The sequence below is a fragment of the Mustela lutreola genome, chromosome 6 (genome assembly GCF_030435805.1).
Source record: "Mustela lutreola isolate mMusLut2 chromosome 6, mMusLut2.pri, whole genome shotgun sequence".
Taxonomy (NCBI): Eukaryota; Metazoa; Chordata; class Mammalia; order Carnivora; family Mustelidae; genus Mustela; species Mustela lutreola.
The window spans coordinates 134799151-134812998 of NC_081295.1; positions in this window are offsets into that span (position 1 = coordinate 134799151).

A 13848-nucleotide genomic window follows, 5' to 3' on the forward strand; every position below is an offset into this window, starting at 1 on the left:
GTTTAGAACTGAGCAAACCATTGGGTATGAAAACCATGTAAGTGATATCGTGTCTTTCCAAATGTCACAAGAGGTAGTACATGGTGTAGCTTGTAGTATGATCAGTCATGTGAAATTTGATGATCTGATTAAGTTTTCCAATGTAAAGTTACCCTTTTTCTTTTTGGAATTAATAAGCAGCTCTGTGAATTTATGGATATCCCCTTCCCCAACAATCTATCACCCTATGATTTTAGTATCTATTCTTGCCTGAATCAATTATTACCAGAGCCATTCTTAAGCGGTGATTTTCTTTTTTTTTCTCTCCTTTTGTATTTATTTTTTTTATTAACATAATGTATTATTTGCCCCAGGGGTACAGATCTGTGGATCATCAGGCTTACACATTTCACAGCACTCAAAGCAATGATTTTCTAATTGTATCATTTCTTCTCCATTTATTAACGGGTATTCATCTGTAAAAGAAAGGAGGCCAGCATGGGGACATCCTGGCCTCCTTTGCTTTTTAGTATCACCACGAACTGGTGGATTTTTAAAATGAATATGCATTCCCTATATTATTCATTTTGATGCTCAATTTCTTCTAGATTTGATCCATGGGAGCACTTTTGAGCATGCTCCTGTGTACTTTTGACATGCCGCCATTATTTATTGAGTACTTCCTTACTTTTATGGCATAACAAGATGTTCATAGCTCATGTTGTACCTTTCCAGCTCTATTTCTAGAATCTGCCATTTCTCAAAGGAGCCCTGGTTCCTTTTAGAGAAGAATGGTATTTAAAAATTAAGACAAGGGTAATAGGAGTGTTCTTTGTTACTAGGGTGTCATTGCTTCTAGCTCCTTCATGGACAAAACTAAGAAATATAGTTTTTTTTTTAAATCATGAGTTCATACTTGTAAATTTCTAATACTAACCTAACACCATAGGATTCTTTCTTCTCCTTCCCCCATCCTGTATACATATCTCCCTCCCCTAAAAATAAAAAACATAATAAAATGCTTGCTATACGGTAAAATCCGTGCTTCTCTGTGACTACCTACTTCAACCAAGGGAGCAAAGTCTAAAAGTGTTCGCTACCAAATTTTTTAAAATTCCATTCTACAGCATGAATCATCTTTTCCTTAGTTTTGGGAATTGGAGGAAGGGTATATTTACATTTACATTCTTGGGAATGCTTTTCTACCTTCTAAATTAGAAGTGAATTTCAGGAGCTAGAAGAAGCTTATGATAGTAACAAGGCATGAAATTACAGAAGTGCAAAGCCCAAGTCACGCTCTTCTGACCAAATGTTGGCCTGCTCTTCCCAAGAGGGTAAGGTTCAGGGGAGAAATTTTCCATGGGGAAAAACACTGCAGTAGAGAGGGTATTCTGATGAGGAGATGGGTGAATACTTTACCTACTTTTAGAGATGTGTTATTCCCTGATAAAGGTAAAAGTGGTATTTTTATGTAGATGATAAATCTGGCTTTATGTAATGGTTTACAGTATGTTCTTGGGTTTTATGCTATATACTTGAAAGCATTGATTTTGGGGGGGTTTACAGAAGGACCATAGGAACTGGCAAAAAGGCATTACACAGAAAGGACCATAGGAGCTGGTAGAGTGGCCTCATACGGAAATACTCTCAGTGTAAATGAAGCTTGGGTGGGCATAGGGCAAGGGACACTCTCATATACTTCTCATTGGAATGTAAATTGTTCTAATCTTTATGAAAGGCAATTCAGACATACCTTTTGACTCTCAAGTGCATTCCTAAAAATTTTGCCTCTCCCCAAATAGAGTTACACACAAAATATTATATTTGAAGTCATCCACGATGACATTATTTATTATATTTAAAACCCTGTAAGAGAACCTAAGTTCAAGATGGTTGAATGGATATGGTACTTCTAGAAAAAAGAAAATTAGGCTTCCATTAAGTCCCATGTAAAAGAATGTTTAACAACATGAGAAAAGATGGCTGTGGTAGTTAGGAGGAAAGGGACAGGTTATAGAATAGTGTATGCAATAAGATTCCAAATTTGACTAAAAAAAGATGCACAGTAAATATATAGATGAATGGTAATCAGATAGATACACTGTTAGGAAAATGGATAAGGTTGCTACACCAAATATTAACAATGGGTAACTCTAGAGTAGAGATGGAAATTATGGTTTGTTCTTTTCAAGAATTTCAGTTTTTCTAAAATAAACATGTATTTTCCTCTTAATCTGAAAAAATGCCATTAAAATCATAAATGCCATACTAAGGAGACTAGCCCAGTGGATAAAGCATGGGCTTTGGAAACATTTAGACATGCATTTGAGGATTGCTTGTTGTCTGAAGTCAGCAAAGTTGCTCCATTTTCCTGAGCCTACGCTTTTTTCATCTCTTAAATGAAGACAACATTTACCTTATATGGTCATTTAAATATAAGAAAGGAGATAAGAATGGCTAATGCATCAGAGGGGCTTGATAAATGTCAGCCTACATGGTTATTTTCATTGGTAATATAATATTACCAATATATACATTGGTAGTATTTTTATAAAAAATAAAAGGTATCAATTGAAAAACATAAAGCTCAAATTCTAAGAAGGAAAAATTCTCCCAAGTACCTCAATTTTCTTAACAACAGTGCAAGATCACTTACTGTTACTGTACATCAGGGCCTCACCAGTCTATGGCTGCAAAATGCAGTCATGCTAACTCAAAATATATTTTTCTTTCATGGAATATACATATTTAGAAAGGACATACAACTGTATGTACAGCTAAGAAATAATTAGAAACACCCATAAAGCTACTAGAATACTGCCAGCACCCCAAAATCCCATTCCCTTGTCCTCCCCCTTAAATTAACCACTAATTTGAAATCTTATAACAATTTCTTTGATTTTCTTTGTAGTTTTACCACTTATATGTGCACACTAGATATACAGGGGTTTTTTTGTTTGTTTAAGATTTTATCCATCTATTTGACAGAGAGAAAGAAATCACAAGTAGGCAGAGCAGCAGGCGGGGGGTGGGGGTTATCAGGCTCCCCACTGATGCAGGGATCAGTCCCAGGACCCCGAGATCATGACCTGAGCCAAAGGCAGAGGCTCTACCCACTGAACAACACAGGTGTCCCAATATACAGTTTTGTTTTGCCAGCTTTGGATTTGTGTGTGTGTAGATGTATTCATACTATTTGCATTATTTTTTATCTTGTTTTTCTGTTAAATCTGTCTTTGATTCATCATATAATTGGGCATAGTTGTCTCTGTCATTTTTCATTATCATGCAATATTTCGTTCTATAAATATTATAAAATTTATGCTTATACCCTACTATTGATGAATCTTTTGGCTCTTTTCAGCTTGGGACTTGTATGAAATTGTTGTGCATGCATGATGTGTATTTTCAATGTATACACCAATATAGATCCATTAATGTGATTAATTACGTTATTGAATCTTTTAGTGTAAAATCAACCTTGAGTTTCTAGAAAAACTCAACTTGTTATTCCCTACTATCTTTCACATATTACTTAATGAGATGTGTTAATATTTTGTTTTTGACATTTCTCCATCTATATTTCTTGAGTAAGATTAGCCTATAGTTTTTCCTTTTAAAAAAGTCCTTATGGGGTTTTCAGCCTTCTTTCTGTTATAACACATGCATTAATGTTACAATTTTAAATTTATCTCTATTGTTTTAAGTACATCTCTCGGGTTTTTAAATGTAGTATTCTTGTATCATTGAACTTAAAACATGTTCTGCTTTTAAGATTTTATTTATTTATTTGACAGAGAGTTAGAGAGAGATCACAAGTAGGCAGAGCGGCAGGCAGAGGGAGGAGAAGCAGGCTCCCCGCCCAGCAGGCTGGATCTCAGGATCCTGGGATCACGACCTGAGTTGAAGGCAGCCACTTAATCGACTGAGTCACACAGATGCCCCTCAAAATATGTTCTTATTTCCATTCTGAATTCTTGACTAATGGGTTATCCAAAATGTGTTTCTTTCTGTATAGAGGGTCTCCCTGTCCCTCTGCCAAATACTGGGAGCACTTCTCAGAAATTCAGGACCTAACAAATTTTTGTCTTGAGGCTCAATTCAGGAAACTGCAAGGCCAGGCTACAAAATCACGCAGAGCTGAGCCTGTAGCCACACTGATCAAAGATAGGCACTCTTAACATATTGCTCAGTGCCAAAGCAACCTTTCCCATGATCTCACAGGAGCAGTTATGGCTTTGGGTTTACTTCCAGCTCACTCTTACCATCAGGGTATTGCCCTTTGGGTGTACCAGCTTAGCACAGGAAGGTATAGTAGACCCCTCGACCTGGGTAGACCCCAAGCTGGACTACTGTCCTCCTCATCCCATAAGGCCACCAAAACCCAAGCCCGCGTCTGACAGAATTGCTGAATCCTGCAGGGTAAGAACTTTCCTGTGCAGCTCCCTCCTGTTTCTGGATTTCGACTTCCCTTGAAGTTTTGTTTATTTTATCAGGCCTTTGATACTTTAAATATTTTGAAAATATTTTACCAGCATCTTCAGTTGTTTCCAACTGAATTTCCCAGCTGTCATTATTAAAAATGAAAGCCCCTTGCATGGAGCACTGGGTGTGGTGAAAAAATAATGAATACTGTTCTGCTGAAAATAAATAAATTAATTTAAAAAAAATGAAAGCCCCTCACATTCATTTTTTTTAATCAAGATAAAATTTGCTTATGGTGAAATGTGGAAGTCTAAAATACTATACTGTGGGTTTCGAGAGATGTGTATACCCAAAATCCAAGAAACCAATCAGGATATAGAACATTTCCATTATGCCCCCTTTCAGTCAATTACCCCAGAGACAACCATCTTCTAATTCCTTTTTTTTTTTTTTAAGATTTATTTATTTATTTTAAGGGGTTGGGAGGCAGAGGGAAAGGGAGAGAGAATCCCAAGCAGATTCCCTGCTGAGTGTGGAGCTGATGCAGGGCTTGATCTCACAACTCTAAGATCATGACTTGAGCCAAAATCAAGACTCAGATGCTTAACCTACTAAGCCACCAGGTGCCCCCATCCTTCTAATTTCAAACAATATATTTCTCCTGCTCTTACCTTTTCTTGAACTTCCTATTAAAAAATAATAATCTGGGGCGCCTGGGTGGCTCAGTGGGTTAAGGCCTCTGCCTTCAGCTCAGGTCATGATCCCAGGGTCCTGGGATCGAGCCCCACATTGGGCTCTCTGCTCAGCAGGGAGCCTGCCTCCTCCTCTCTCTCTCTGCCTGCCTCTCTGCCTACTTGTGATCTCTGTCTGTCAAATAAATAAATAAAATCTTTTTTAAAAAATCATAATCTATGCTGTTTTGTGTTTGTCTTCTTCCACTTAATATTTGTGTAAATCTTTCGTGTTGTTGCATACATACACAGTTCATCCTGTTATATTGCAAGGCAGTATTTCACTGTGGGAATAGACCACAGTTGATCCCTTCACCTACTGATTTACATTGTTTCCAGGTGTTTTCTTGTTTTGGTTTGGTTTGGGGGTTTTTGCTGTTAAGAATAAAGCTTCTATAAACATTATTCAACAAAATTTTTGTAGACATGTTTTCATCTCTCTTGTGTAAACACTTAGGAGTACAAGTGCTAGGTCATAGGGTAGATGCACGTTTAATTTTACAAGAAGTTTTTCAAAGTGTTTGCACCATTTATACTTCCACCAGCAACATACTAGCAACGTATGGAAGTTCCTGTCGCTCTACATCCTCACTGACATTTGGTATTGCTAGTCATTTGAATTTTAAATCATTTGCTTGGGTATGAAATAGGACCTCACTGTATCTTTAAAAATCAATATTGTTCAGATAAAAAATGAGTGCAGATAATAAACTGCACTCATTTTAAGGGTAGAGTTTGATGTGGGGTTTTTTTCAGTTTGATATTTTTATAAATATATATAACTATGTAACCATTTCCTCAATCAATACACACCATATTGCTGTCGCTACCTCGCCAAATCCCTAATACTCTGTCACCACCAATAATGCCCACCCTTCTTCCCCAGATAGCCACTGACATGAGTTTTTACACTAGAGATTAGTTCTGCCTAATCTAGAATGTCACATAATTAGAATCATACAAAATAGACTCTTTTGTGTCTGGTTTCTTTCATTCAACATAATGCTTCTGAGATTTATTTATCTTGCAGTATATATTGGCAGTTTATTTTTTACTGAGTGGAATTGCATTGTATGACCAATCCAAAATTTGTTTTTCCATTCATCTGTTGATGGGCTTTCGGAATGTTTCCAGTTTGGGGTTATTATGAATAAATCTACTATAACCATTTGCATACAAGTGATGTTGTGTTGGATGTTGTAGACATGTTTTCATTTCTCTTGGGTAACTTCCTTAGGAATAGAATCACTGGGTTATGCAGCAAGGGTATGTTTCACTTTTTAAGAAAATTGCTAAATGATTTTCCAAAATGGTTATACCAATTTGGTGTATGAGCAATGAGTTAGAGCACCAACTGTTTCTTATCTTCCGATGTTTAATATTGTCAGTCATTTTTTTCTTTCCAGTCTTTCTAGCAGGAATGTAGTGGAATTTCATTGTTTTTCTTTTTAAGATTTTATTTATTGAAGAGAGAGAGAGAATAAGTTGGGGGAATGGGGGAGAGCGAAAAGCAGACTCCCCACAGAGCAGGGAGCCTGACATGGAGCTTAATACCAAGACCCTGAGATCATGACCTGACCCAAAGGCAGATGCTTAACTGAGTGAACTCAGGTACCCCTCATTGTACTTTTAATATGCATCTCCCTGTACATGTTTCCTGTGGTTTTTGGCTATTCGTGTATCTCCTTCATGAAATAATATTTTATACCTTTTCCCCATTCTGCTTTATTATTGAATTGCAATTATTCTTTATATATTCTGGATGTAAGTCCAATGTAGACAAAGGTATTGAAATATTTTCTCTCAATCTATTGTGTGTGTTTTTATTTTCCTAAAGATATCTTTTGAAGAGCAGGTATTTTTAAATTCTGATGAAGTCCAATTTATATATACCTATATTTTTAATAACTAATGCTGTTTGTGTTTTCCCAAAAAAACATTGCCCCAAAGTCATGAAGATACTCTTCTACATTTTATTGTAGAAACTTTATACTTTTAGCTTTTACATCAAGGTCTGTGATCCATCTTGAATTAATTCTTGCCTGTGATGTAAGGTAGAAGCCAAAGTCCATTTTTCTCTTTTGTTTATTCAGTTTTTGACAAGATCATTTGTGACCTTCACATTAATTTTAAATGCCTTTTTTAAAAAGGTGTCTAAGATTCTCCTTTGCAATGCCTCACTCTAACAACCAGTCACCTAGCAGCTCCCAATGTATCCCTAACTTATTTCTGGAAATTCCTCAAAGAGTTGCTTCATTTGTATTACCAACTATTCTGTGGGCTGCAGTCATCATGTCATGTCTGCAGGGCTCTACACAAAGTGAAGGTCAATGCTCAAGAGCCTCCTCGAAGAAGCCTGACTGTTGCTGCAGCTCATGGTGTCCACGGTGCAAACATCAACCTCTGTTCCGGGGCTGCTCTCCACAGGTGCTGTCCACAAGTGCTCAGGAGCCAGAGCAGAGTGAGAGAATATGGCCTCCTCTCCAACTCAGTGCTGCTGGGTCTTCTAGCTCCCAAAGCAGCACCATTTACACCCAGAACATCCAGTTTCTCACAGTTTGTTCATCTTCTGGTCTTCAGCCCTCTCAACATGAGTTTTCAAATGCAGTTTGATTGGCAAGAAAGAAACAGATGTCATGGTAAGCCCTCTACATCTTCTGCCACCTTCAGTTAAAATCCATGTCTCCCCAAAGCAACTCAGGCTGACTTCCCAGGGTCAATTCTCCATTGTCCTAGATGACCACCTTACTCTCACCTGATGGGGGAAAAAAAAGATACCTTTTTTTCTTTATGGAATGTTGTCTAAATACCTTTGTGTCAGCAGTAAGTCTTTACCAAGCCTTTCCATAAATGAAAACCCAGTCAGATGACTTTTACGAAGAAATAGAATGCTCCAGATGTGAACCTTAGGAGAAAAGTGTTAAGTCTGTACTTGAAGTCTGCCTGATTGCTTTTCTTCATGGATTCCATTCAAGTACATTCCTACTGTCCACTACATGGCAAGCCTGTGGTCTGGCCCTGCGCAAGCAAGGTGACAAACTCTATCCTATGATGGAAGTGGAGGCAGGAGTGCAAATAGACCTGTAAATGGACAGGTATAATCCTATGAAGATATCCATGATAAAGAATAGACAAGGTATCAAAAGGCACCAGAGCATATGGCAAAGGGTGCCAAAGCAGCCTAGAGGCAGGTAAGCAGGACTTACCTAAACTGAAGAGTAAATAGTAATCCAGACATAGCAAAGGACTAGAAGGAAACTCTAGGGCAAGAAAGTAAGATGCATATGTGTGAAAATATAATGATTATCTTTAGTGGTTTTGCCATGAAATATAACAATGGCTGCTAGTTTGTGGCAAAAAAAAAAAATAATAATAATTACCTTAAGAAGACATCTTTCTCCTATTTTACTATTATACTAAAATTGTTTTTTTTAAATCAGGGATTGAATTAAAATTTTTTCTACACCACTTCAAATTTCACTTTAGAATATTAAGAGACCTGCTCTCTCCAACAATTTAATAATACCTAGTACAGGTTAACACAATTCAAAAAGAAAACAAAATAATAGATAAATGCACTGAAAAGGAAAAGGCAAGAGTTCTGACAACAATTCTTTGACACCTGCTCGGTGTCCTGTAATTAATTCAATTCTGACACCAACTAACCAGGATTAGTATCAGACACCACAGGCTAAGGGAAAAGTCCTCCACAAGACTGCCCCCACACCATCCTCAAGTCTGAGGGGCCAGCTGCACTCGTGAGGGGTTCTCATGACCCTCTCATTTTTGGATTAATTCACTAGAACAAATCACAAAATTCATTGAAAGCACTCTACATACAATTTTTTTAGCGAGGAATACACAGAATGCGATGTCTGGAAGGGTACCAGATGCAGAGTTTCCATGCCCTCTCCCTTGGAGACAAGGCTCATTCCTTTCTCTGCCCATCAGTATGCTCACCAACCAAGCATAAAGAAGCTCAACTGGGCCTTGGTATCCAAAGTTTTCACTGGAGTTTCATTATGTAGGCATGCTTAATTAGATCACTAGCCAAGTGATTAAACTCAATCTTTAATGTCCCTCTCACCCCCAGGTTGGTACGAAGTTCTAATTGTGTGGGTGGTCTTTCTGGTGACCAACCACCTTTTTGAGGCTATGTTAAGAACCTATCAGAGGCAACCTGATTGGCATAATACTCTACTGTCACTCAGTAGAGTCCAATGGTTTCTGAAGCTCTGAGTCAGGAACCAGGGACAAAGTTCAGATACATTATTTTTATAGTACATCAATAGAAAATCATTTAAAACCAATAAAAGAGTTCTAAAAAAGCCAAATATGAAATAAATTAATAAAAAGTCAATGCATTTCTTTTATACCAATAAAACCAATAAGAAAATAGAATACTCAGAAGACGTTATTATAATATCAAGAAAATGTACACAGCTTATTAGAATAAACTGAATAAAAAATGTGGCATAGATTCCAGAAGATACAGGGGAACATCAGGAAAGAAAGGAACATGAGGTTAGGTTAGGGAGAGGAATCACAAAGCCAAAAGGAGAACAGATAATCATAGGGCTCACTTCTAGGATGGTGACTAAAGATGTCAGGGATTAAATGGACTCAAAATGTCCAACATAACTGGGGTATAAATATGAGGCAGCAAGATGATATCTGGAGGTTCAATAATACTTGACCACAGGGCTTATTTGAGTTACCCACTGAGTACATCATTCCCAAACTGACTCTGGGGAAGGAGGACAGAGAAGATAGTTAGGCGGCTAAGAGTAAACTGCAGGGCCAGTTGAAAACAATCAGTGGGTTATTTAAAGAGAAAATTTAAGCCTGGATTTTACTGCTTTACAATAGTCTCATTTCCTGCAACCTTATCATATGGTTTAAATTTATTTGTATTTAGCTGATTTTTAAAAGAAAGATTAAATTTGGTTAGAAAAATCAGTATGGTAGATTCAGTTTATTTTTCTACCATCACCATCTAGTGGAGAAAACTTCAAACTTCAGGCACAACGAGGTAGGGTTCAGAAATAAAATAAAGGCATTGTTGGGTCGGGCACTACGCTACACACGTTACATTTATAAGGTCATTGGCTTCTCACAGCAGATCAGGTAGTGCCTCATGGAGGTAGGCACTGTTGTTCCTCTTTTAAGTTTGGGAAAGTGAGTCTGAGAAGTTGAGTGTCTTGCCCAAGGTCACACTGTGGCCAACTCAAATCCAGATTCCTGAAGTCCATGTCAAACGCCTCACAGTATATCCAAATACCTCAACTTTATTCATGAATATGACTATGGATGCCGTATACATACATATGTGAAGATTTTTCTTTCTTTTTATATTTTTCCCTTTTTCTTATTATTTCTTACATATTATATATATGAGCAAAGCACATGTATTGAAAAGAAAATATTGTATAGTTTTGTATTCTAATTTTTACTCCATATTACGTAAATACTTTCCCATTACAATAAATACTTTTGATTTACTCATATATACATATACATATTAGGTAACAATGAAGACAGCTATAGAATTACATTTATATGTAAATATACAGTGTAATCCCAAAATGCATTTTGAAAAACTTGAAGAAGCTGCTAAAATATAAACTATGCTGATCTGAGTAGATTTTCCATAATAACATGTATTATTTCTAAAAATAAATATATTTTAAGTCTTATATTTACCAAAAGAATAGACATTCAAGAAACTTTGCCATTGTCTGATTTGTTGTAATTATTTAAAAATAATTCGTTTGTGTTGCGGTGATCATATGTCCTTTTACTTCTATAATAGTTTAAATTAATATAGTACATTACATTCCCATGTTTAGTAACATTTTCCTTCACAGCCTGTTTTAAGGACAGTCCTAGAACCTGAAGAGTACCAGAATTTACCACACCAAAATATACCACTTTTGCATAAGGATTAAAATTGACCCTTAAACAACACCAATTTGAACTGGGTAAGTCCATTTACATATGAATTTTTATCGATAAGTACAGTCCTGGGTTGGAGTACCTGGTTGGCTCAGTGGGTTAAGCCTCTTCCTTTGGCCTCAGGTCATAATCTTAGGGTCCTGGGATGGAGCCCTCACATCAGGCTCTCTGATCAGGGGAGCCTGCTTCCCCACCTCTCTCTGCCTGCCTCACTACCTCGTTGTGACCTCTCTATCAAATAAATAAAATTTTAAAAAACAAAACAGTACTGGGCATCTGGTTGGCTCAATTACCTGCTTCAGCTCAGGTCATGATCCTGGAGTCTCAGGATGGAGTCCCACATCAGGCTCCCTGCTCAGCAGGGAGTCTGCTTCTCCCTCTGACCTTCTCCCCTCTCACGCTCTCTCTCTCTCTTTCATTCTCTCTCTCACATAAATAATAAATAAAATCTAAAACAAACAAACAATACTGATATGTGGAATTTAAGAAACAACAACAACAAAAAAAAAAAAAACAAAGGGGAAAAAAAACAGAGAGAAAAGCAAGCCAAAAACAGCCTCTTAACTGAATAAACTGGTGGTTACCAGAGGGGAGGCAGGTGGGGCGAAGTGTTAAATAGGTGATGGGGATTAAGCAGTGTACTTTTCCGGAGGAGCGCCAGATGGCATATGGAAGTGTTGAATCACTATATTGTACACTTGAAACTAATATCATACTGTATGTTAACTAACTGGAATTTAAATAAAAACTTAAAAATAAAATATTTAAGACTGCTAAAAAATAAAAATAAAAACAGTGCTATGCTGTAAATGGATTTCCTCTTCCATATGATTTTTCTCAATAACATTTTCTTTTTTCTAACTTACTTTAAACACAGTATATAACATATACAACATATAAAATATGTACTAATCAACTGCTTATGTAATGGGTAAAGCTTCCCATCAACAGCAGGCTATTAGTAGTTAATTTTGGGGAGAGTCAAATGTTATATACGGGTTTTCAACTGAGTGTTGGGAAGAGATCACTGCTCCTAACACCACAGTTGTTTGAGGGTCAACTAACTGTATTTTGAGCTGAAGACAATTAAGAAGCAGCAGATATAATAAAAGCTCTCTGCTCTCCCCAATTTGCCTAAAAGGAAAACATAAATTTGTAAAGACGTCCCTCCTCCCCTCACTACCAGAAAGGACAGAAGTTAATTACCCAGGGGAAGCCTGGGTGGCTCAGTCTGTTAAGCCTCTGACTCTCTCTGATTTCAACTCAGGTCAAGCATCTGATTCTTGATTTCAGTTCAGGTCATGATCTCAGGGTAGTGAGATCAAATCCCACATCAGGCTCCACATTCATCATGGAGTCTGCTTGAGATTCTTCCTCTCTCTCCCCTTCTCCCCCTCCCCTGCTTGCGCTCACTAAATAAATAAATAAAATAAAATAAAATCTTTTTTAAAAAGAAGTTAGTTCCCAGAGACAGCTCTAGACCCTTATCAGCCCCCAGTTGGTACCAGAGGAATCACGAACTTAACTGGCCCTTATCTTCCATTTGTTTCCCATATATTTACCTTTCCACAATTTGTCACTCTTGAAACTCAGGCTTTTTCCTTTGTCTTATCACTCCTCTACAGATATATCATTCTTCTGTTAAGATGTAGTAAGCCCACGCTCATCACTAAGCACTTCCATGTGTATGAGTGCTTTACGTGTTAATGTTTTTCTTTCTTTTTTTTATTTTTAAACTTGTTTTCTCTTTTAGTCTGTCTTTTGCAAATTTGATTGACGGGGACCAATAAACTTAAGATGGGTAGGGGTAAAAGACTTTTTCTCTCCCTAACAAACCTCTTCTCTAAGTACTTGCTTCTGTGATGTTCTGCGATGGTTGCTCTGGGGGATAGGTAAAAGGCTATAGAAAGTCATGCTCCTTCATTTTTGCACAATTTCAGATTATGATGACCAAAGAATAAAGATTTTTATCTCATTTTTACATATTTTTTCTATTAATTTTCTTTTTGAGCCTGACATATCTAGTCAGAAAATCATGAAAAAAAACTACATCTCACATCTTTTCACAACTTCCAGGAGGCTGGGCCACACACTTCACGTCCAGTTATCAACTGAAACAACGCTTCCTTTACCTGAGCTTTTGATTACTATTGTTTATCTAACTCTACTTCCTTGTGAGTCTTTCCCCTTTTGTATTTTTTGTTTTTTTGTTTTTTGTTTTTAAAGATTTTATTTATTTATTTGACAGAGAGAAATTACAAGTACACTGAGAGGCAGGCAGAGAGAGAGAGAGAGAAGGAAGCAGGCTCCCTGCTGAGCAGAGAGCCCCATGCGGGACTCAATCCCAGGACCCTGAGATCATGACCTGAGCCGAAGGCAGCGGCTTAACCCACTGAGCCACCCAGGAACCCGTCTTTCCCCTTTTGTAAAATCATCTTAATAAAGAGACTTACAAAATCCTCAGCATTTGCTTTGGGATAAGTTTCATGGAGATGTTCTTGTACAGATTAAATAAAAATATCATTCTTGTCAACTTTTAGAAAAATTCGTTCTTTCCTAAAATTCATTGTTTTTTCATTCTTCACTCTCCCTCAATTTTCTTCCAAATTACCAAAAAAAAAAAAAAATAGTAATAGTAATAATAATGCATCCTTACATTTTTGAAGGAGAGGTTTACAGAAAAGTAGAAAATAAAATTGCAGACAATAGTAATCCTATCATTCGAAGACGTATAATACCACACTTTTAAATCTCATTT